General features: G+C 47.3%; 1 protein-coding gene across 2 annotated transcripts in view; it reads left to right on the forward strand.

The window, feature by feature from the left end:
* Positions 1 to 22,463, forward strand: part of LOC144784447 (sodium channel protein type 5 subunit alpha-like) — a 1,060,325-nt gene that overhangs the window by 245,368 nt on the left and 792,494 nt on the right. The window lies entirely within an intron of this gene.

Here is a 22,463-nt window from a genome sequence, read left to right on the forward strand (position 1 = left end):
CTACTGACGCCACCTCACAGGCCAACGGGGCGCCCCACGCCGACTTTCAGCATTGTAGGATGGCCACACCAGTACGGCAACTTGCTAGACACCACCTCGGTGCCATCCGGATCTTGGCGCGTTGTGCTGCCTTCGGCCTATTCGCACATCAGTCCGCTACTGACGCGAACTCACAGGCCAACGAGGCGCCCCACGCCGACTTTCAGCATTATAGGATGGCCACACCAGTACAGCAACTTGCTAGACACCACCTCGGTGCCATCCGAATCTTGGCGCGTAGTGAAGCTGCAGCAGCTGCAAATAAGCTTCAGACAGTGTTACAACCGCTGCTCAGAACTCTCAACTATGACACCACCTCGGTGCCATCCGGATCTTGGCGCGTTGCGCTGCCTTTGGCCCCATTCGCACATCGGTCCGCTACTGACGCCACCTCACAGGCCATCGGGGCGCCCCACGCCCACTTTCAGCATTGTACGATGGCCACACCTGTGCGGCAACTTGCTAAACACAACCTCGGTGCCATCCGGATCTTGGCGCGTTGTGCTGCCTTCGGCCTATTCGCACATCGGTCCGCTACTGACGCTGCCTCACGTGCCAACGGATTTTCTACGCTTTTTATACCCTATGCCGCATAACAGGTCATGTGACTTGTTTATAAAACTTTTCATTGGTTCATTTTACTTTTGGTTTCCTAATGATGGAAGGCTTGATCATATGACCTAAAAATAACACTTTTCATTGGATGAAAACTTTTTTTTTTCCCAAACGATGAAAGCCCCACCTTGTTTCTGGATGTTTCAGACTGAAGCTGGCGTCAGCATGAAAGCACCACCATCTCGTGGCTCCGTCGTGGTCATTCCGCGAGCAATCATGGCAGCCGCTCCCCACCGGAAGCCTGCAGGAGTCGGGGGCCCCCAAGACTTTTGTACAATCCTCAAGGCTGAGGGAACGCTTTCGAGAATGGGGTCCAAGACCTAGCAGACTAGCGTCCAATTTCCAAGGTGTCCCAGGGCCATTTCAGTGGACCACGCCCAAATCTGAAGAGCCGGCCGCCATTTTGAGAGTCCTGTGGCAGCCGCCTATCGCTGCACCGCAAGAGTGGGCGCAACTCAGCTGAATGGCGGATTTTGACACAGTGGACCAAAAGCGGACGGAATGGCAACTGAAACGGTAAAGGGGCGCCCCACTACAGCAGACGAGCCGCCACCTGGGGAGGCCCGTTCACGCCGCCTCACCCCCCCCCCCCCCCCGGGGCGCCCCACGCCGTTATTCGGAGGGCGGCAACTTACTGGACATCACCTTGGTGCCATCGTTCTGCTGCCTTGGAACTATTCGCACAACAGACCGCTACTGATGACCCACCCCCCGCGACGCCCCACGCCGGATACCGAAATCAGTGCGGCACCCAGGCAACATCACCTGGGTGCCGTCCAGAAATCTGGACGTTGTGCTGCGTTGGGACTATTCGCACAACCGACCGCTACTTCCTTCTTTTTCCCTAAAAATGTTTAAATGTTTTTACTGTTTTTGTTTTGTTGTATATATTTATAAGTTATTAAAGTTTTATAATCCTACTACTTTGTTGGAGTGCTATATATTTTTAACGTGACACATAATTGTAAAAACTTTGATGTACAAAGAGGCATCCCTGGAATCTTCCGCTTCAGGCTCGGTCCCCTCCCCAATCACAATACAGAATGGTTTTCAGATAGTAGGAACGCGTGTGGTGTGACGGATCTCATCGGGTGTGGGCCTTGATCTACTATAACTCCTTTGAAGAGGGGTGATTCTTTACAGCTGGGGCCATAAACTACATCTGCAGGGCTAGCTGATAGCCTGGGACCGGCCTGGACAATCGGACACAGAGGAAGAGGAGTGTCAGAGGGTGCGGTAGTGAATAGGGCGAAAGGGAGGTGTCGGACAGGCACAGATTGTGATTCTCAGGGAAGAGCAGCGCAGATGGGGGGAGGTTTATTGCCCATGCGTAAGACAGAGAGCGGGGGTGACCAGTGCCTGGGGGAGATGCTTGCGAGGGTGGGGAGCCATGCTAAGGATCGACAGCGTGCAGAGAGTGGGTCTGGTCAAGGCATCTAAAATGGCTGCTGTGCACGACAAAAGTGTGGCATTTGAAAAAAGGCAAGATGGCGCAGACAATGTTTATCAACACTTCCTGATTTCCTTCGAATCGAACGTTAACAGACGTTATCTCTACCACACTACAGGTCCCCCTGGGCTTAAACGCCGAGATGGTAGGGACTGCATCCCGTGGAGATAGGCCGAGACGTCACTCAGCAGAAAAAAAAGAAAAAAAAAGTCTATAAACATACAATAAGTTAAAAGTCAATCATTCTTGTTTCCTTGTAGTACGCTCCCCAGGCCCGCGGGGCCCTTTTAAAACCTCCACATCAAACCTAGGGGGTCAGGGAGGATCTACTATGCCCCCTTATGGTCATTTGCCCCTTCGCTTTGGCCTCCTCTTGTCTCTCGATCCTACCGAGAGACAAGATGGCGGCCGCTACGGACTGTTTGGAATGTTTACAGACGCCGGAGAACCAATCAGCTTCGCTTCACAAAGCTCCGTAACGCGAAAAGTACACGAAGCGGAGCGCTGCCCGGTCCGCTGTCACAGATATATATCTTTTTTTGAACGTTAATTTCTCAAAATCCACTGGAGCACATATATTGAGACATAGCAAAGGCACATCGGGCTACCAGTACCTACAATTTTGCCAAGTTTCGTGCAAATCCATTCAGCTGTTTGATTATTATTATTATTTTTTTTTTTTTGCCCCGCTGGGCCCTTTTAAAACCTCCACATCAAACCTAGGGGGTCAGGGAGGATCTACTATGCCCCCTTATGGTCATTTGCCCCTTCGCTTTGGCCTCCTCTTGTCTCTCGATCCTACCGAGAGACAAGATGGCGGCCGCTACGGACTGTTTGGAATGTTTACAGACGCCGGAGAACCAATCAGCTTCGCTTCACAAAGCTCCTTAACGCGAAAAGTACGCGAACCGGAGCGCTGCCCGGTCCGCTGTTACAGATATATATCTTTTTTTGAACGTTAATTTCTCAAAATCCACTGGAGCACATATATTGAGACCTAGCAAAGGCACATCGGGCTACCGTCCCTACAATTTTGCCAAGTTTCGTGCAAATCCATTCAGCCGTTCGGGCTAAAAGTGAGGCCAACCGCCCTATGGAAATTAACATTGGAAAAACGCGTTTTAGGACCCCCCTTTTTTCTCGGCCCCCCCTTGACGAACCCACCCCAAATTTCCAGGGGCTGCTCAGAAACAAAATGTTCCATTTTCCTGAAAATTTCTGCCAATTCCGTCCACAAACGCCAAAGTTATTAGACATAGAATTTTCAAAAATCCCATAGAGAAAAAATCCTAACTATATATACCTACTGGCGACCGCCAGTAGGTAATATATATATATATATATATATATATATATATATATATATATATATATATATATATATATATATCAAAGTTCAGTTCCTGACCGCCAATGGCAGGGCAGATTATATATATATATATATATAGTTAAGTACCTAGTAGAAGGATGGAGTGAGTTACAGTTCAAAACATTTGGGTGCCATGCACTGGATGTAATGTAATAACACACAACATGCTGAATACTTGTGGCAGACTGCATAGTGGTAGGAGATCTACATAGCACAGTGGTTTGCAGGTGACCATAAAGGGCAGCATAGGGTGGCTCAATGTGAGCATTATGGATACTGTAATACAGTGGTGGCTCACTCGTAAAGGGGTTGGTGAGGTGGGGGGATTAAAAATAAATTACAAAATAAACTTACCTTGGCCGGCGCACCACTGCACGTCTCTCCTGCTGCCTCACGCCTCTCCTCTGTCTGCTGGAAGCACCGGAAGCACCCAGGCTTCCGGACTCTCCCAGCCAGTCGCGACGATGCAGGAGCAACATCATGATTGGTCTGAGCGTCCTGTTTGGACACTCAGACAGTGCCTGGTGAGGCTTGGAATGTTCTCCACGGGACTGTGCAACATAACCCAATTAAGAACATGCCAAGTGCGCATGACAGTTTGGCTTGCACTGAGAGAAGTGCAAAGCACTCCTCTCCTGCACTGGCATCACAGAGCCAGACCCCCCAACTCCTGCATGGAAAAAGAAAATGATAATGTCATGTTATTATCATTTTCTTTTTCTTTTTTGCACTGCTGAAATAGTAGTGGGGCTATGCTCCTCCGCCTTAGCGGAAGAGCCGCCACTGCCATAATATTAGAAATGTAGTTTTGTTTAGAGAGGCATTGTCATATGAGGTGGGATTTAAGTTGTTCTATGAACAATTGAATAAAGGGGCAGAGACTTACAATGGCAACACCTCCCAGGGTCTGGGTGGATGCATAGGAAACACATGTATCAAGGTTTCTTGTTTTTGGAACTAGGAAGCACAGTGAAGTCTTTCTTTTATATTCTAGGCTGTGAAAATGCATTGGTGGGGATAATGGACTCAATGAATCACTGAATTCACTCAATCTTTCACTCAGCTTGCTGTATCACTGACTCACAGATTGACTGACTCACTAACTCACCTCATTAACTCGCTGACTAGCTGAGTGACACCCTGACTCACTCAGTCTCTCCTCAGTTAACTCCCTACAGGCTGACGGACTCACCCAGTCTCTCATTTCCATGAAGTTGAGACATAATACAAATTAGCATGAACTTTTGTGAGGCCATGATTTGAAAACAGTATCTGCAGCCATGTTATGAGTGTCACTGTTAAATCTCTGAAAATGCCATTTGTCAGTGGTGAGCCACAATGCAAAAAAGAAATTTTGATTTGTGAATCTATCGCAAATCCATTGTGAAATGGTTGAATGGAAAGTTAGAGAAACAAGCATTGGCATTGCCAATAGGTCTCGCTTGGGGACCTTATAAGTATTTAGTTTTGCAGCACAATATCCTTGTTGCATAATCGGATATTGTGCTGCAAAACTAAATACTTACTGTTGCTATCTCTTCTTTCCTTATTGTTGTTTGTGTAAGGGGTGTTTTCATTGCTGCCAACATATTTCCTTCCCTGTTCGTGTTTGTGTGAGGGGCGTTTTTCACTGCTGTTAACTCTTCCTTCCATATTCCCTTTGTGTGAAGGCGTTTTCACTGCTTCTAACTCTTCCTTCCCTATTCTGTTTGTGTAAGGAGGTTTTTCGCTGCTTGTAACTCTTCTTTCTCTATTCTGTTTGAGTTAGGGGCGTTTTCATAGATGCTAACTCTTCCTATCCCGTTCTTGTTTGTGTGAGGGGTGTTTTCTTTGTGGCTAACTCTTCTTTCCTTATTCGTGTTTGTGTGAAGTATGTTTTCACTACTGCCGACTCCTCTTTCCCTGTTTGTGTGAGGCGCGTTTTCCCTGCTGGCGCCTGAGAGAGCGCAAACTGACTTAAATGTATGAGTACATCACACTTACCTGTAGTAAGCACAAATCATGAGGAGAAATGCCATGAGTGCTAATAGTATCTGCAATTATATTCTGAATGTATAGCTAAATGTAGAGATTTAAGTAGAAGTGGAACTAATACAGAAATGTGTGACATTATATGACTTTATTAGACGTGATTATTTTGAATCTATGTCGTGAAGCTGTTAAAATGTAAGATGGCAGGTGGTTAAACGCAGAACGTGGTAGGCCTCAGGGCCAGAGCTGGAGGGAAAGGGAAGGTGGTTCTTTTCACGACACAGATTGTATTAAGGTTTTTGGTCATTGCATTAAATAGGCCATGATTTATAGAAATGTTTACTTAATAATAGAATAAGAGTATTAACATGCTTTCATTAAATGAAGAAGTTGAATGCTATAATCATAATAAGAAATATTGTAGGCCTGAAATGTTTTAGCATTGATTTATACGTACATGTCTGGGCTGAGAAATGTTGCAAGCCTTTTTAGAAGTCTATGAGAGTTGGGTTCTTGGCGACAGATATCTGTCTGCAAAGCAAGAGGGGGGATCCAATTATAAAAGAATGAATAGAGGTCTGTTCAGTAGACGGCCTAGACATGGAGGAGGGTTCTGGAATGTTTGAGGGGTATCAGCGGGCCGGAGAAGAGTCTGAGAAGCAAGGTCAACTCTAACGCATGAGGCCCAAGACAAAGCATCATGGAAAAAGCCTGAAGCTACACCACGTGAGAGGCGTTTCGCAAGGGGCGTCTCAAATGTTGTTGACTGTTTTGTATTAGGGACAGCACCCCTGGGTGGAGTTAGAGCAGATACCTGAGGACCCTTTAGAGAGCGGATGGGTAGGCAGAGAGGGGTCATGACTGGAGAACTTTAGGTTTTCACCAAGAGACTTAGAGTGAGTGACTTCCCTTGGGGGTCATTCACTGCTGACACCTTTGTTAGGTTGGGATTTGGTTAAGTAGGGATACCATCTAGAGCAGGGTAGGGACAGCCTAACCTTTGCGTTTTCCTCCAACCTAAATGAAGGAGAGATATGCGTCTATGCTGATAGCTTTATTATTCTTAGAACTTGTGTTAGTGATTTCTGTTGCTCGTCTGAGGGCTTTTCGAGAGCACATGTATGTAATTGGACCTGTGTATCTCGTGAATCTCATTCTGAGATGCTTGTATTTGCAGCTTATCATTTCTTTACAATAAACTTTTGAAAGCTAGAAGTTGTTTGTGATCTTTGGGAGTAGAGTCCTTTCTTGGGTGAACTAACTTGGAAATAGGTGCACTTTCTTTCCTTACAGACAGGCAACAAAGGTTCAGTCGACCAGATCGAGGTTTGGATCAATAGATATAAGGTATCGATCAAAATCTCGCCCTTTCAGTTGGTAGCTATAGAGGATGGTTGCCTTCTTGAGGACGGTGACCTAGGCCAGGTTAGCTTACCCCAAGGCCCCTAGAGATCGATGATCGGAAGAACAGCCCGCTGGAGAAGATCCGGATGACGTGAGACAGAAAAAGCAGCAGTATCGGTCGAGAGTGAGTATAAAGGGTTATGCGTGTTAGATTGCGGTGTTTTGTATTGTATCTATGTTGTAATGTCTGGCGGAGTTGAATGCCTGTAGAGTGACTGTGGAACAGGTTGTGAGCGCGCGCAACCGGTGGAAATCTTAAGTTCAAGGAGAGCTTAAGTGGTTCGGGTGTATCGGACACCCAGAGTAATTGTCAACTAGTGTGAAGGGGGTCATGAGGTACCATTGATCACCCGAGAGACCGAGATAGGGGGAACGTAAGAGTGAGTGCGTGAGTAACGGACGCTGGTCGGAAGTTACTGTGTGTGTAAGCAACCTATCAGAGAGACGATAGACATCTCGTCAGTTGTGTTGACAATTACAGATAGACTGTGGACGTACAGTCGAGAGAAGTGACCGCTTGGTCGGAAGTAGTCATTTTTCGGTGTATGAATGGGACGCATGCATAACCGGGAGACGAGTTGAGAAAGGAGGGGTGCTGCTGCGAAGCGGAGAAAAGTGACGTCAGGTGGTGTCGCGACGTGATTGGCCGACAGGAGAAAGACCGCGCTGTGATAGGCCAAGCTAGCAAAGCTGCGACAGGATTGGTGGATTGTCATCAGGAAGTAAACAGAGTAGCGAGGCTGGATTTTGTGCGCATAATTATGAAGTGTTTTAAATGGCTGAAAGCAATGTTTAAAAGAGAGAAGCGGGGATCGTATGAAGGGGAAGAAGCCCCGCCGGAGGGTACGCCAGCTCGTTATATGGCAGTGAATGTTGGGCTGCATACGATCCTTTGGATTTCAGAGTGGAGTAAGATTACTGAAGGAAATGAGGAACTGACGTTCCCGAAGTACGGGACGTTCAGATTAGAGGTGTTACATCGATTAAAATCAGTCATGACCTCAACGAGACCCTTGCCTAGACCGACCCAGTTTGAAGCTCTTGAAGCATGGATTAGGGCAGCGCATGAGAAGAATATGAACAGACGACAGGAAAGGGTGAAACGATCGGTAAGGGCAGTGCAGGATGCCAGGTGGGATGCGGATGCTAAAAGATGGAGAGTGCATAACCTGGAAATAAATAAACTGTACCCAGTGTTAGAGGTGCCCGTAAATAAAAGCCCCATAGAAGAAGATGATGAGAGCGAAACAGAGGACAGCCTGATAAACAGATTATTGACAGACAGGCCACCCCCGTATAATAGAGCAGGGGGAGAGGTCGAGAATACTGAAGGAGAAAAGGGGGGCAATGCAGGAGAGCATAGACCGCTTCCCAGTTCAGAGTGGGATCCTGAGCCGAAGAAAGAGCTGTCCCAGCCTAATCAGGTGCAACAGGTAGTCGGGAGGTTTGTGGTACAAAGAGCGCCGGAAACGGAAAGCGCCACATCCTACCCATTACCAGATGCACTACAGGTACCTGTTACCATAGGTCCTATCATATCGATATATGACCAAGAGAGAGCAAGAGGGGAAGAACGGGTACGGAAAGACAGAGAAAGAGCAGAGAAGGCAAGGAGGAACGATACCACTAATTCCCCAAGTCAGATGCCGATACCCAGAGAGTGGAGTACACCGATGCACACAGCAGGGGACCCAGGAGGAGATCCTGGGGGCCCTAGATGGCCAATGGATCTGAGGGGATCTGGACGAAAATCCTTTCAAGAGCTAAATGAGTACATGAAGCAGTGGGATGAGGCAGTGAAGGCTCAAAAGAGCATCAATGCTGCGGAAGCTGAAAGGGAAAGTCAGGACAGCCGAGCTCGGACTCACTGCGGGGCTGGGGAGAGTAGCCCGGAGTGGGACTGTAGAGGGAGTAGGGGAGTCACCCATTGGGCCCGGAGTGGAGGTAGAACAGACCTGGAAAACGGGGGCCCCGGGAGTGAAGGGGTGGCGCGCCCAATACTCAGTGAAGGGGAGAGGAGAGCGCAAGAGTACAGAAACAGCTTTAAATGTCCACACTGTGTACCTGGCACCAGAGAACAGAATGGGAGTTGTGAGAGGTCGCATCATAGTCCCTGTGATGACAGAAATGAGCGCAGCCCAGGGAATATGGGGAACCAGGAAGGATCGTATCGGATACTGAGCGATACGAGGCAAAGGGAGAGTAGCGAGCAGAGGGAAAATAACAGAGAGGTGTGCGGTGAGAGGAGAGAAGAAGAAGAGAGTGGGCAGAGAGAGAGGGGGGGTAACAGGCCCGTGTTCCATCACCTTCCTAGATCGGATGGCCGAGCATGGGACCTGGAGAGATGGGAGCGAGGGAGACCACCCATTAACTCTCCCGAGCCCAAACGCAGAGCTCGAAGTTGGGATGGTAGGGAGACCAGTGAGCCCCCTTCGAAAGACATATTGCGAGCTGAGATAAAAGCCAAGAGACTCGATGTCTCCAGTTTAAGGTCAGACCTGGATGACATGGTAGATGGTACCCTGCCTTTAGAAAGAATGGAAATGTATGAACAGGATGAAATACTGTATATGGCAAAGGACATTACTCGGAAAGCGAGAGCAGTCCATGAGAAGTTAGTCGAACTAGCAAGCAAATATATGGTGGACTTGTCAAGAACCAAAGCATTACAGGGTAACCACAGGCTACATTACTCAGATCGAGACCTAGATGAGAGGAGAACGATTGGGCTGAAAACACACATAAGGGAACTGATTACTGGAATAAGGACATGGAGGGCACTAGATAAGTGGGAAGAGAGGTGGTCCAAGAAAGGGACCGGTAGGAGAAGCATGATTGGTATGACACCAGGACAGCAGGGAATAGAAGCATACCCTTTGCGTGAAGTCGCAAATGGGAACTATGTACATGTCCCTTGGAGTAGGGGAGATTTAGCTGCTTTTACCACCTCTTTCCCCAAATTACGTGAAAGCCCAGTGGAGTGGTACAAGCAAGTGGAGAGATTTGTAAAAATCTCAAAGGTCCTTTGGATAGATCTGAACACGCTGTTTGACATTGTAGTACCAGGCGATCTGTGGACAGCATGCAAGGTTAGCGCTGAGTGGCCCACAACGGAGCCAGAGAGAGATGCCAAGACTAATGGGCCGTCCGAGACTGTGATGGCAAAATACGAGAGAGTGATGACTTGGCTGAAAGAGAAAGTGCCAATGCAAGACATAGATTGGGTCAGAATAGACCGAACAAGACAGGAACCCAAAGAGACAGTTCATGAATATTACGAGAGATTGCTGAAGGCGTTTAAACAGTATAGCGGCTTGGATGTAATGGATCCAAAAGACATAGGGCAATTTGTGTCCAAGTTCGTCCTGGGACTGAGACCGGATATTAGTTTAATGATTCATCAACACTCGATTTGTTGGCAAACTAAACCCCTAGACGAAATACTGAGATATGCCAGGTACTGCTGTGATGAGATAGATTCCAAGGCTAAGAAACTAAAAGAAAAGTTGATGGTGGTACAGATGCAGGCAGCAGGGAAGGGGGGACAACAGCAAAAGCAGCAAGGAACAGGTACAGGAGGAAAGAAGCAGTACAGTCAGAACAAGGGCAATGAGGAGAGTTCCACCTTTAGACCCAGAATAGATATAGCTGCCTTGAAGAAAACGACTAGGTGCCACCAGTGCAACGAGGTGGGGCATTGGAAACGCGAGTGCCCCTACAATGTAGAGATAGGAGAGCAAGAGATAGAGGAGGAAGAGGTCCAGAGCGCGCCTACAAGAGGGGTAACGCCATACCAAGGAAAGGTGCTCAAAGGGGGGGGGGCTCCTCCCCGAGCCCAGTTCCCGCAACCTCCTCGAGTAGGGAGTATGGGTAAGACCTATAGACAAATGCCCCTGTTTATAGAAGGGGAAGAGTGCTATTATGTGGACCCATTAACCGGACAGAGAGTGGAAAGAGAAGACTGCACCCTCGGGGCAGCCTTGGAGGTAGATCAGAGGGGACCCTATGTTGAAGCAGAAGTAGCAGGGTGCCCTACGACATTTCTGGTGGACACAGGAGCCACTAGATCCACGATCAGATCAGCTGCAGTTCCAGACCTGCCCATGTCTGGAGAGACCATACAGGTGGTAGGGGTCGCAAACAGGAGAATAACCAGCCAATTGACAGAACCGGTACAGGTGAAAATAGGGAAGTACAGCGATGAGCACCAGTTTGTGGTTTGCGATTCAAGTCCTGTGTGTCTGCTAGGAAGAGACCTGTTGTGTAAATTGAATTGTACTATATACTGTACACCTCAGGGAGTGGAGGTATTGACCAATGACGATGATGCAGATTTCAAAGTTGCAAACTCAAGAATATGCGTGGAACTGTACCCTACTTTAACAGTAGAGGAGCTCCCCTGGGACTTGAGAGAGACAGTGGCATCAGAAGTATGGGATTTCACTGGGGAAGAGATTGGATTGGTCAAAGGGGTGGACCCAGTAAAAATTGTAGTGAAACCGCATGCTGAGTTCCCAAGAACACCCCAATATAAATTGACTCCAGAAACAATTGCAGGTATAAAACCCGTGATAGAGTCCATGATTAAACAGGGAATACTGAAAGAAATCGTGGGTAGTCCATGCAACTCCCCGATTATGGGTCTGCAGAAACCAAATGGGAAATTTCGGATAGTACAGGACCTGCGAAAGATTAATAACATAGTCGTTTCATGTTGTCCAGTGGTGCCGAATCCATCAGTGATACTGTTTCAGATTCCATTCCAAGCTGAGTGGTTCACTGTGATCGATCTTTGCCAGGCTTTCTTTTCGATCCCTCTGGACGAAGAAAGCCATTTTCTTTTCGCATTTAAGCTGGAAAATCGCGTCCTAACATGGTGTCGTATCCCTCAGGGGTATACAGAGAGCCCATCGATCTTTAACCAGCTTTTGAAGAAAAATCTTGAAAGTCTAGTGCTGCCCCAGAAGTCAGTTCTGGTCCAGTACATAGACGACCTCCTTGTGGCGTCAGAAACAGAAGAAGCTTGCAGGGAAGACTCCATTGCTTTGTTAAATCACCTAGCTGCCAATGGGCATAAGGTGTCCCCGGGAAAATTGCAGTACTGCCTGACAGAAGTGCAGTACTTGGGACACAGAATTGAGAAAGGCAAACGAAAAGTGTCACCAGACAGGATAGAGGCGATCATGAAAATGAATGCGCCTAAGACTCAGAGAGAGGTCAGGATGTTCCTAGGGATGGTGGGTTATTGCCGACAGTGGATCGTGAACTTTTCACTGAAAGCAAAGCCCTTGCAAAAACTGACGCACAAAGAGGTGAGTGATCCGGTACCATGGGACAAAGACTGTTTGATGGCGTTCCTACAACTGCGAGAGGACCTGTGTCGTGCTCCGGCATTGGGAATGCCGGATTACAATAAACAATTTTTTCTTTACTGTTGTGAGAGAGAAGGTTGCGCGTTGTCTGTGTTGGTCCAAATCCATGGGAATGCCCGTAGACCAGTTGCTTATTTCTCGGCTACTTTAGACCCAGTAGCCGCAGCGTTGCCCGGATGTCTCAAATCCGTTGCTGCAACGGGTGTCAGCATTGAGAGATGTGAAAATATCGTCATGGGGCACCCGTTAGAGGTGTGCGTGCCACATTCTGTTGAACTGTTAATGACCAGGACCAAAACACAGCATCTGACCAATAGCAGGCTCACGCGCTATGAGCAAGTTATTCTTGCTGCAGAGAATGTGACCCTCAAGAGATGCTCTGTTTTGAACCCTGCTACCTTGATGCCACTTCCAAATGATATTGAGGATGATGATGAATATACAGACCATGACTGTCTTGATGTGACTGAACTATGCACCAAACCCAGACCCGACATCGTAGATGAGCCACTGACTGACCCAGACGAAGTTTTCTTTGTCGATGGCTCATGTGTAAGGGACGAAGTTGGGCAGTTGAGAGCAGCTTATGCTGTTTGTACAATTGAAGGAGTTGTGGAAGCTGGGTGCCTGGAAGGAGTACACTCCGCTCAGGTAGCCGAGATTATTGCCCTGACACGTGCTTGCTTGGCAAGCAATCAAATTCGAGTCACCATATACACCGACAGCCAGTATGGGTATGGGGTAGTTCATGATTACGGGCAGTTATGGTCTCAAAGAGGGTTCATGACTTCTTCAGGCTCTCCCATTCGCAATGGAGAGTTTGTGCGCCTGTTGTTAGAGGCATTGCAGTGCCCAGCAAGTATTGCAGTTGTAAAGTGCACCGCACATACCAGAAATGAGGACTTTGTTTCGAAAGGCAATAGATATGCTGATGAAGTTGCGCGGTATTGCGCGGAACAAGGTTACTCTTTCACAGAGGTGGATGTGGGTGGAATAAATGTAAGAACTGAATTAGCCATGATACTGGAAACTGTTGATACTTGGGATGAACTGTCAACCATGCAAGAAAATGCTCCTGATTCTGAAAAGGAAACATGGGAGAGGGCAGGATGTGTAATGGGTGAGACCCATTTTTGGGTCTCAGCAGACGGCAGAGCAGTGTTGCCCAATGAGATGGTGAGTCCAATGGCTAGACTCATACATGGTCCCGTACACTTAGGGAGAGATGCTATGCTGAGAGTGTTTAGACAGACTTGGTACAATCCTAAGTTTAGAATAGCAGCAGAAGCAGTGTGCCAGCGTTGTGTGACCTGCCAGCAGCTGAATGTAGGGAAAAGAACACCAGTTGCACTAAGTCACATAGGAAGGTCTGGAGGTCCATTCAATCGAATGCAGATAGATTTCATTGAAATGCCAAGGTGCAACCGCCTCCGCTATGTCCTGGTGATAGTTTGTGTGTTCTCCAGATGGGTTGAGGCATACCCTACACGTAGGTGCGACACCCTCACAGTGGCCAAGTTATTGCTTAGGGAAATCATTCCTCGCTTCGGGGTGCCGGCCTTTTTGGAATCAGATAGGGGAACACATTTTAACAGCGAGCTTGTGAAGATGGTCTGTGTAGCGTTAAATATCGACCAAAAGTTACATTGCAGTTACCGACCAGAAGCCTCAGGAATTGTGGAGCAGATCAATGGCACGATCAAGTCCAGAATAGCTAAAGTTTGTTCCTCAACGACCCTGAGTTGGCCTGATGCCCTGCCATTAGTTCTCATGAGTCTTCGCAGTACCCCAGACAGAAGGACAGGGCTGTCACCACATGAGGTGTTAATGGGGAGAGCAATGAGGCTGCCTTCTGTCCCAGCTACTGCACTGTTAAATATCACAGATGATATGATCCTGGACTATTGTAAGGGGCTGTCTGACGCCATGCGTTCTGTGTCCCTTCAGGTGCAGGCTGCCGAGGTTCCAGCGTGCCAGGGCCCTTGCCATGACCTGTATCCTGGGGACTGGGTCCTGGTGAAGAAACATGTGAGAAGAAGCTGCTTGGATATTCGTTGGCGTGGACCCTTCCAGGTCATCCTGATCACGAACACTGCTGTGAAGGTGGGAGGCCTGCCCAATTGGATCCACGCGTCACATACGCAAAGGGTTCCAGCACCTCTGGAAGGAACAGCTCCTCTCTCGGATAGATGTCCAGAAGAGGACCGAGAAGCCATAGAGGGGGCTAGCCAAGCTGTAGAGGTGCCAGCGGAAGCAGGGAACGAGTCAGACCAAGCTGAGGACGGGCAGTACAACAGCGAAACAGACGACGCTACAGAAGGAGAAAGCAGCTGGGAGTACGAGTCTGACCCTGACAGGTCTGAAAGAGAGCGAGAACAGACCAGAAGGAGAAGGAGTAGAAGGGCACGTGGAGAAGCTAATTGGCCGCAAAGAAGGAGCTCTAGCCTGAGGTCAACTCCAGAGGTAACCCTTCCTCCGATATCAGAAGACTCAGACCCAGAAGAAGGTGCTCAGGGCGCTGAAGCACCGGACCAAAGAAGGTCAAGAAGAGTGCGTGTGCCTAACAGAAGATACTCCACACCTGAGTGGACATATCTGGCGACAAATGTCTGTGAAACCGGAGACAGGGAGGATCAGAGCGGTGGTGGTGTCCAGTTCTGAGCCCATTATCACCGTGGAAATAAGACTGTTGGTACCCGGTGTCGAACAAGAAGGGTCACTAACATTCATGCTCCCCAGACCTCCCCGCCTCAGCAAGTTAAAACACATGTTCCTTTCAGAATTGCAATTCCCCGATTTTGGTACAACGATAACAGCACATGAAGAGCACAATCTTCGTTTGGAAATACTGAACTATGCTATTGAAGCTGCAACCACGAATCTGATAGTAGACTGTTAAAGGACTTTGTAAATAAAGTAAGCAGAAAAAGAAGATTACCTAGCGCCCAGGAAGCAGAGAATTTTAGGGAACTTCCCTTGAGTTGATGGAGAAGGGCTAGGGTTGTCTTTTTTGAACTGTTAAAGAACTTTTGCGAAGAAGGTTGTCAGCCTCCAGTTGTGTGGATTCTAAAGACAAAAGGATTGAAAAGAGACTGTAAAGGAACGAGAGGAAAAGAACTTTTTGCTAAGAGAAGAGAGAGCTATATTGTCTGACGAAATGGAGGCCGGCACCCCGAACCGCAGAGCTAAATGTATAATAGGTACACTAATAGTAGGAGTGATAATATTAATAGCTTTAGTGGTAACAATTTCTTATGTAAAGGGACATGAAGAAGAGGTAAAGGTAACTGATGCGAATTCTGTAGTAACGCTTACACCTACTGTTGCTGGTGAGAAAAGGGAAAACACTCAAGAGAAAGCGTTATTGGCTGCAGAAGCCCGCAGGTTACATGTAGACGAGTCCCAAGGAGACTTTAGGTCGAATGCTTATGCTAAACTCTTGTATGAATACGTGGATGCCATGGAGGTTAAGGATTGTTATGTCTGCATGCAGTTGCCGGCATCTGTAGACGAGGGTATTAGATACCATCACCTCCCTTTGACATATGGCATTACATGTAGCTTATTGCTTAGTATATTTTATGAGAGAGATAGTTTTGAATACTATTTCTCCAATTATGATTCAGTGTTGCCAGAAGTCCCAAATTATAAGCAGATGAACAAATGGGACTACTGGAAGAGTGAAGACAGATTGGCCAAGTTCTTCATTCCTTGGATTACCTTAGATACTTCACATGCCCGTAGAAATAACCTGACATGTAAGGTGTCAGAAGTCGAGAAGAAGTTCATAGGGCAGGTGGATGATCGTTACAGGAGACAAAAGATTTTGAAAAAATCAGGACAATGGAAAACAGATTGGACCGAGGAAGAGAAGTCACACAAGAGAAAGGGTAGTAGTGGTCCAATAGCTTTAGATAAAGCGAAGAGAGGAAAGTTATGTCTTCACCGAGCCAAAACGTATTATGAAAATGTATACGTGGGTGAAGTTGACTGTGAGCATGCTTTTAATTTAGAGTACTATACTAAGGATTTCCTGAAGGGAATGCAAGTGATTCCAAATGTGTATTTTGTATGTGGAAGAAATGCTTACGTGAGACTACCTGACAACTGGTATGGATCATGTTATTTAGCAATTGTCTTCCCCAAAATATATCATGCACAAGACTTAGTGATCATTGAGGGCAAGACATCTTCGAGGGGAAGGAGAGATGTAGGCGATGCAGAAATGGTTGGAGATGTCTTTGGAGCTATGTTCCCTCTTTTGGGAGTAATCCTTAATGATGTTAAAATTAGACGACTGGCAACAGTTGTCGACAGGTTGTCTGCCAGCACTGCTCAGTCCTTAATGCTGGTAGAAGGAGAGATGCAATCGATAAGGGCTATGGTTCTTCAGAACCGTCTTGCATTAGATGTCCTATTAGCAAAGGAGGGCGGAGTCTGTAAGGCTTTGAAGGTCCAGGAATGTTGCACTTACATTCCAGACAATTCGAAGCCTCTTGAGAAAGTTATTAAGAACATAACTAATATTCACAAGGAGATCGAAGACTTGAGTAGAGAAAATGTCTGGGAAAAGGTGGGCCACGGAATGAGTACAGTTGGAGGGTGGTTTTCCACCTTAGGCAAAAGCTTTGTTTGGTACATTCTAAAGCCTATCATCATAATATTGATCTGTGGGATAATATTGTGGGGATTGGTGAGAGTATTCAAATGGTACAGAGCAAGAAGGTCAGAAAGGGCCCAAAGAGAACAGCTGCAGAGATTGGCTGCCATACAAGATAATCAGTACAGGAGTCTGAGGGCTCTGGAAGCGCAGAGAATGCCAGCAATAACTGCAGTTTAATTGTTAATGATGACCCCGAGAGGTCATCAAAGGGGGGAACTGAGAGAGCGCAAACTGACTTAAATGTATGAGTACATCACACTTACCTGTAGTAAGCACAAATCATGAGGAGAAATGCCATGAGTGCTAATAGTATCTGCAATTATATTCTGAATGTATAGCTAAATGTAGAGATTTAAGTAGAAGTGGAACTAATACAGAAATGTGTGACATTATATGACTTTATTAGACGTGATTATTTTGAATCTATGTCGTGAAGCTGTTAAAATGTAAGATGGCAGGTGGTTAAACGCAGAACGTGGTAGGCCTCAGGGCCAGAGCTGGAGGGAAAGGGAAGGTGGTTCTTTTCACGACACAGATTGTATTAAGGTTTTTGGTCATTGCATTAAATAGGCCATGATTTATAGAAATGTTTACTTAATAATAGAATAAGAGTATTAACATGCTTTCATTAAATGAAGAAGTTGAATGCTATAATCATAATAAGAAATATTGTAGGCCTGAAATGTTTTAGCATTGATTTATACGTACATGTCTGGGCTGAGAAATGTTGCAAGCCTTTTTAGAAGTCTATGAGAGTTGGGTTCTTGGCGACAGATATCTGTCTGCAAAGCAAGAGGGGGGATCCAATTATAAAAGAATGAATAGAGGTCTGTTCAGTAGACGGCCTAGACATGGAGGAGGGTTCTGGAATGTTTGAGGGGTATCAGCGGGCCGGAGAAGAGTCTGAGAAGCAAGGTCAACTCTAACGCATGAGGCCCAAGACAAAGCATCATGGAAAAAGCCTGAAGCTACACCACGTGAGAGGCGTTTCGCAAGGGGCGTCTCAAATGTTGTTGACTGTTTTGTATTAGGGACAGCACCCCTGGGTGGAGTTAGAGCAGATACCTGAGGACCCTTTAGAGAGCGGATGGGTAGGCAGAGAGGGGTCATGACTGGAGAACTTTAGGTTTTCACCAAGAGACTTAGAGTGAGTGACTTTCCTTGGGGGTCATTCACTGCTGACACCTTTGTTAGGTTGGGATTTGGTTAAGTAGGGATACCATCTAGAGCAGGGTAGGGACAGCCTAACCTTTGCGTTTTCCTCCAACCTAAATGAAGGAGAGATATGCGTCTATGCTGATAGCTTTATTATTCTTAGAACTTGTGTTAGTGATTTCTGTTGCTCGTCTGAGGGCTTTTCGAGAGCACATGTATGTAATTGGACCTGTGTATCTCGTGAATCTCATTCTGAGATGCTTGTATTTGCAGCTTATCATTTCTTTACAATAAACTTTTGAAAGCTAGAAGTTGTTTGTGATCTTTGGGAGTAGAGTCCTTTCTTGGGTGAACTAACTTGGAAATAGGTGCACTTTCTTTCCTTACAGACAGGCAACAAAGGTTCAGTCGACCAGATCGAGGTTTGGATCAATAGATATAAGGTATCGATCAAAATCTCGCCCTTTCACGCCCAACATGTCCCTCCCTATCCTTTGTGTGTGGTGGTTCACTGCTGCCCCCGTGAGAGCCCCTGCTCGGTGTGTGTGGGTAGTTTCCAGTTCTGCTTCCCACCGGTGCTTACTCTCTCTTGCTGCTGTTCTGTCCCGCCATTGAGTGCGAGGGAAGCTCGCGCCTCTGGTCCCTGGGATGAGCCTATTGCATCGATCTGCGTCGCGCGCCAGTGCAGATGGCGGTTACAGCAGCATGCATCTTCAACAAACAAGCTCCACTGCGGGCAGGTAGTATTTAAAACCAGGAGCCCGAGTGTAGTTTCAGGACGGCCAGAATCCGAGCTTGTTAATGGCCCTTTATTAACTACTAGTGCGTAGTTGGAGGGCTGTGTTAATTAGGAAACCCTGCATTTCACAGTCTGCTAATTGGAATGTCAGGGTCATCAATGCCGGGAGGGAGAGTGTGTCGGAGACGTGGGAGCGAGAGAGGCAGTGAGTGGATTCGTACAAACATCATGGCACGACAAATCAGTGTGCATGTGTGCACGAGAGTGAGTGGGTTTTCATGAGAGGGGGTGGGCGAGCTTGCCTCCGAGAGAGTACAAAGGTTATGGGACGGGAATTAACTAATGAAGTGCACATGTGTATATGTGCGAGATAAAGGAAAAGTTAGCGTGTTTGTGAGAGAAGTTGTTCTGTGCACGTGAGAGATATAAGATGAATGAACTTTAGAAAAAAAAGGATTTAGGTGTAGCGGTATGAAGAGGAAGTAGGACAGGCAAAGAGAGAGGATGTGAGAAGGTAGAGGAAGGAAGAACAAATGGAGAGGAATTGGAGAAAGGGAGCCGAGGGGGTGCGAGGGATGAGGGAACACGGCCTGGGGGAAGCTGGCTGGGGAGGGGGAGGAGAAATGCAAGGAAGGCTGTGTGCGGCGTAATTAGGGGAGGAGAAGCCGAGAAGCCGCAGAGCGCACGCTGGGCGAAGCCCTTTGATGTGCTCTGCGGCAAATGGAGGGAGGCTGATGCGCGTTCATGTTTGAACACGTGGTTCACATGAACTGCAGGAAAACGCCATGAAAACGCCAGCAAAAAGCTGGTGGTTTCATGATGTTTTTGCCGCTTGAATTCTCGCTCCGCTCGATGCGCATGCGCGCATCGATAGGTCGCGAGACCTAAAAACTTATTGCTGCCTGTGCCTTAGATTCCCTCTGGACTGAGGCATAGCATATTCAGCTCTAGGGTGACTGGCAGATGCTTGAGGGTGCAGAAGGGATGGAGAACATTGAATCCAGTCCAGGTGGTGAATAGAAACTCTAACATTTAAAAACATTGTCTGTGTGTGCGCTGGGAGTGGCATTGTTTATAACCTTAGTCACTACCTTAATTTACTGATCAATTCACTGCCTCTTATACAAAAAAGAATCCGGTGCAGAGACGATATGGACTTAAACCATAGCTTTTCTTTATGGGCCTTCATTACGAGTTACTCCTAAAAATCCCTCTCATGTTCCTCTGTGGATTTACCGTTTTTGGGGTCCTGGTAATTCAGAGGGCCGACTAAGAGGTATTAAGAGTTTTTGGTGGAGATTTACTTACCATGACAATTACAGCATGTTTTTCACTGGTACTCCACCCGAGGGCTCGCCTCCTTGAAGCAGGTGAAACTTCTAGGGGATATACCTCTGAGCAATAGTGTTGCTGTTGAATTTACACTACTTAAACCAGTGTTACTGGGCTCATCAGAATGACAAGGCCACTTGTAATGAGTTGTGTTAGACCATGGGTACTCACAAACATTTTACAAGGGGCCATAAGTTTGTTCTTTGGTGTGACCGAGGGCTGCATTGATGCCATTGGGGTGGAGGTTGGGCAGGGTAGGTTGGTGTCCAGGTAGGTGTAGGTGAAGTGAAGCATAATTGCATAACGTGAAACCAGAAAACCTGGGCTCAATCCCAGCTTCTCCAATTTAATAAATTGTGTGACTTTAGGCAATTGTTTTATTTCACTTTTACGCCTTTTTCTTCATTATCACAAATAAGAGGACCTCAAAATAAATGACTTAAGGATGTGCGTTGTACGAAACCTTCTCTTCTCTTAACTATAATGCCAATTTATAATAGGAACCCAGGTCACCCAAAGAGTGCACATAACAACTGATTTGCCTCATCAGTTCACCATTGGCATTATTGTCAAGGTATAGGAAAGAATTCATGTTTATAAATTCACGTTTGAAAACCATCACTTTTAAAATAATACTGGGATAAGGTAACAGCACGCACGCGCGCTATGCTGCTGTAATTGTAGGCTGCAGCGCTGGTCATTTTTAAAATTACCGTTGTTCTATTTACTTTTGTTTTAATTTCAATTCTACCCTGTTTTTAACTGTGCTTGTAGCGCCCACACACCTGCACGATAATTGGGCCCCTCACCGCGTTTTGAGCGGATTTGTAATCTTTCTGCTATCGTTTTGGCGCGTGGCCGCCATCTTGGGGGTGGCTAGTGGCGAGTGTGCCACTTGTTGAGCGCTCTAGCGCTTATTACGACCACAGGTGTGCCCTACTTAAGGTGAGCATTCCTTCAGCTCGACCTTGGATAAGGTAACAGCACGCACGCGCGCTATGCTGCTGTAATTGTAGGCTGCAGCGCTGGTCATTTTTAAAATTACCGTTGTTCTATTTACTTTTGTTTTAATTTCAATTCTACCCTGTTTTTAACTGTGCTTGTAGCGCCCACACACCTGCACGATAATTGGGCCCCTCACCGCGTTTTGAGCGGATTTGTAATCTTTCTGCTATCGTTTTGGCGCGTGGCCGCCATCTTGGGGGTGGCTAGTGGCGAGTGTGCCACTTGTTGAGCGCTCTAGCGCTTATTACGACCACAGGTGTGCCCTACTTAAGGTGAGCATTCCTTCAGCTCGACCTTGGATAAGGTAACAGCACGCACGCGCGCTATGCTGCTGTAATTGTAGGCTGCAGCGCTGGTCATTTTTAAAATTACCGTTGTTCTATTTACTTTTGTTTTAATTTCAATTCTACCCTGTTTTTAACTGTGCTTGTAGCGCCCACACACCTGCACGATAATTGGGCCCCTCACCGCGTTTTGAGCGGATTTGTAATCTTTCTGCTATCGTTTTGGCGCGTGGCCGCCATCTTGGGGGTGGCTAGTGGCGAGTGTGCCACTTGTTGAGCGCTCTAATGCTTATTACGACCACAGGTGTGCCCTACTTAAGGTGAGCATTCCTTCAGCTCGACCTTGGATAAGGTAACAGCACGCACGCGCGCTATGCTGCTGTAATTGTAGGCTGCAGCGCTGGTCATTTTTAAAATTACCGTTGTTCTATTTACTTTTGTTTTAATTTCAATTCTACCCTGTTTTTAACTGTGCTTGTAGCGCCCACACACCTGCACGATAATTGGGCCCCTCACCGCGTTTTGAGCGGATTTGTAATCTTTCTGCTATCGTTTTGGCGCGTGGCCGCCATCTTGGGGGTGGCTAGTGGCGAGTGTGCCACTTGTTGAGCGCTCTAGCGCTTATTACGACCACAGGTGTGCCCTACTTAATGCTCGCTCTACCCGCGCAGCGGTGACGCGCAGCGGTAGCGCCTGATTGGCGCCTGAGTCAAGCCAGAGCCTGCCCGTCTGCGCCCGTCAGCGACCCGGAGGCGCGCGGGGCGGCGGGGCAGGCTCGGCCATACAACATGTGCCAAACAGGACCTCTCGCGCTACGTTACACTGCCGGGGAGCTCCGCGCTCTCCTCACTGCTTCCAGTGGCTGCTGTACTGTCTTCCCTGGGCGTCACCGTGGTAAGTCCATCTGCCCCGGTTGCGGCTGGCGTCCCTCCCGTGCTCTGCCATGGCCCCCTGGCAATAACAGCGCCAGTGTGAGATATCTCTGCATGCTACTAAATACTAGATCGGCGTGCAGACATGCACAAGACATCTTTGAGCTTCTTGACACGGCTAAGCCACTGTGTC

This window comes from Lissotriton helveticus, chromosome 10 (assembly GCF_964261635.1).
Source record: "Lissotriton helveticus chromosome 10, aLisHel1.1, whole genome shotgun sequence".
NCBI lineage: Eukaryota > Metazoa > Chordata > Amphibia > Caudata > Salamandridae > Lissotriton > Lissotriton helveticus.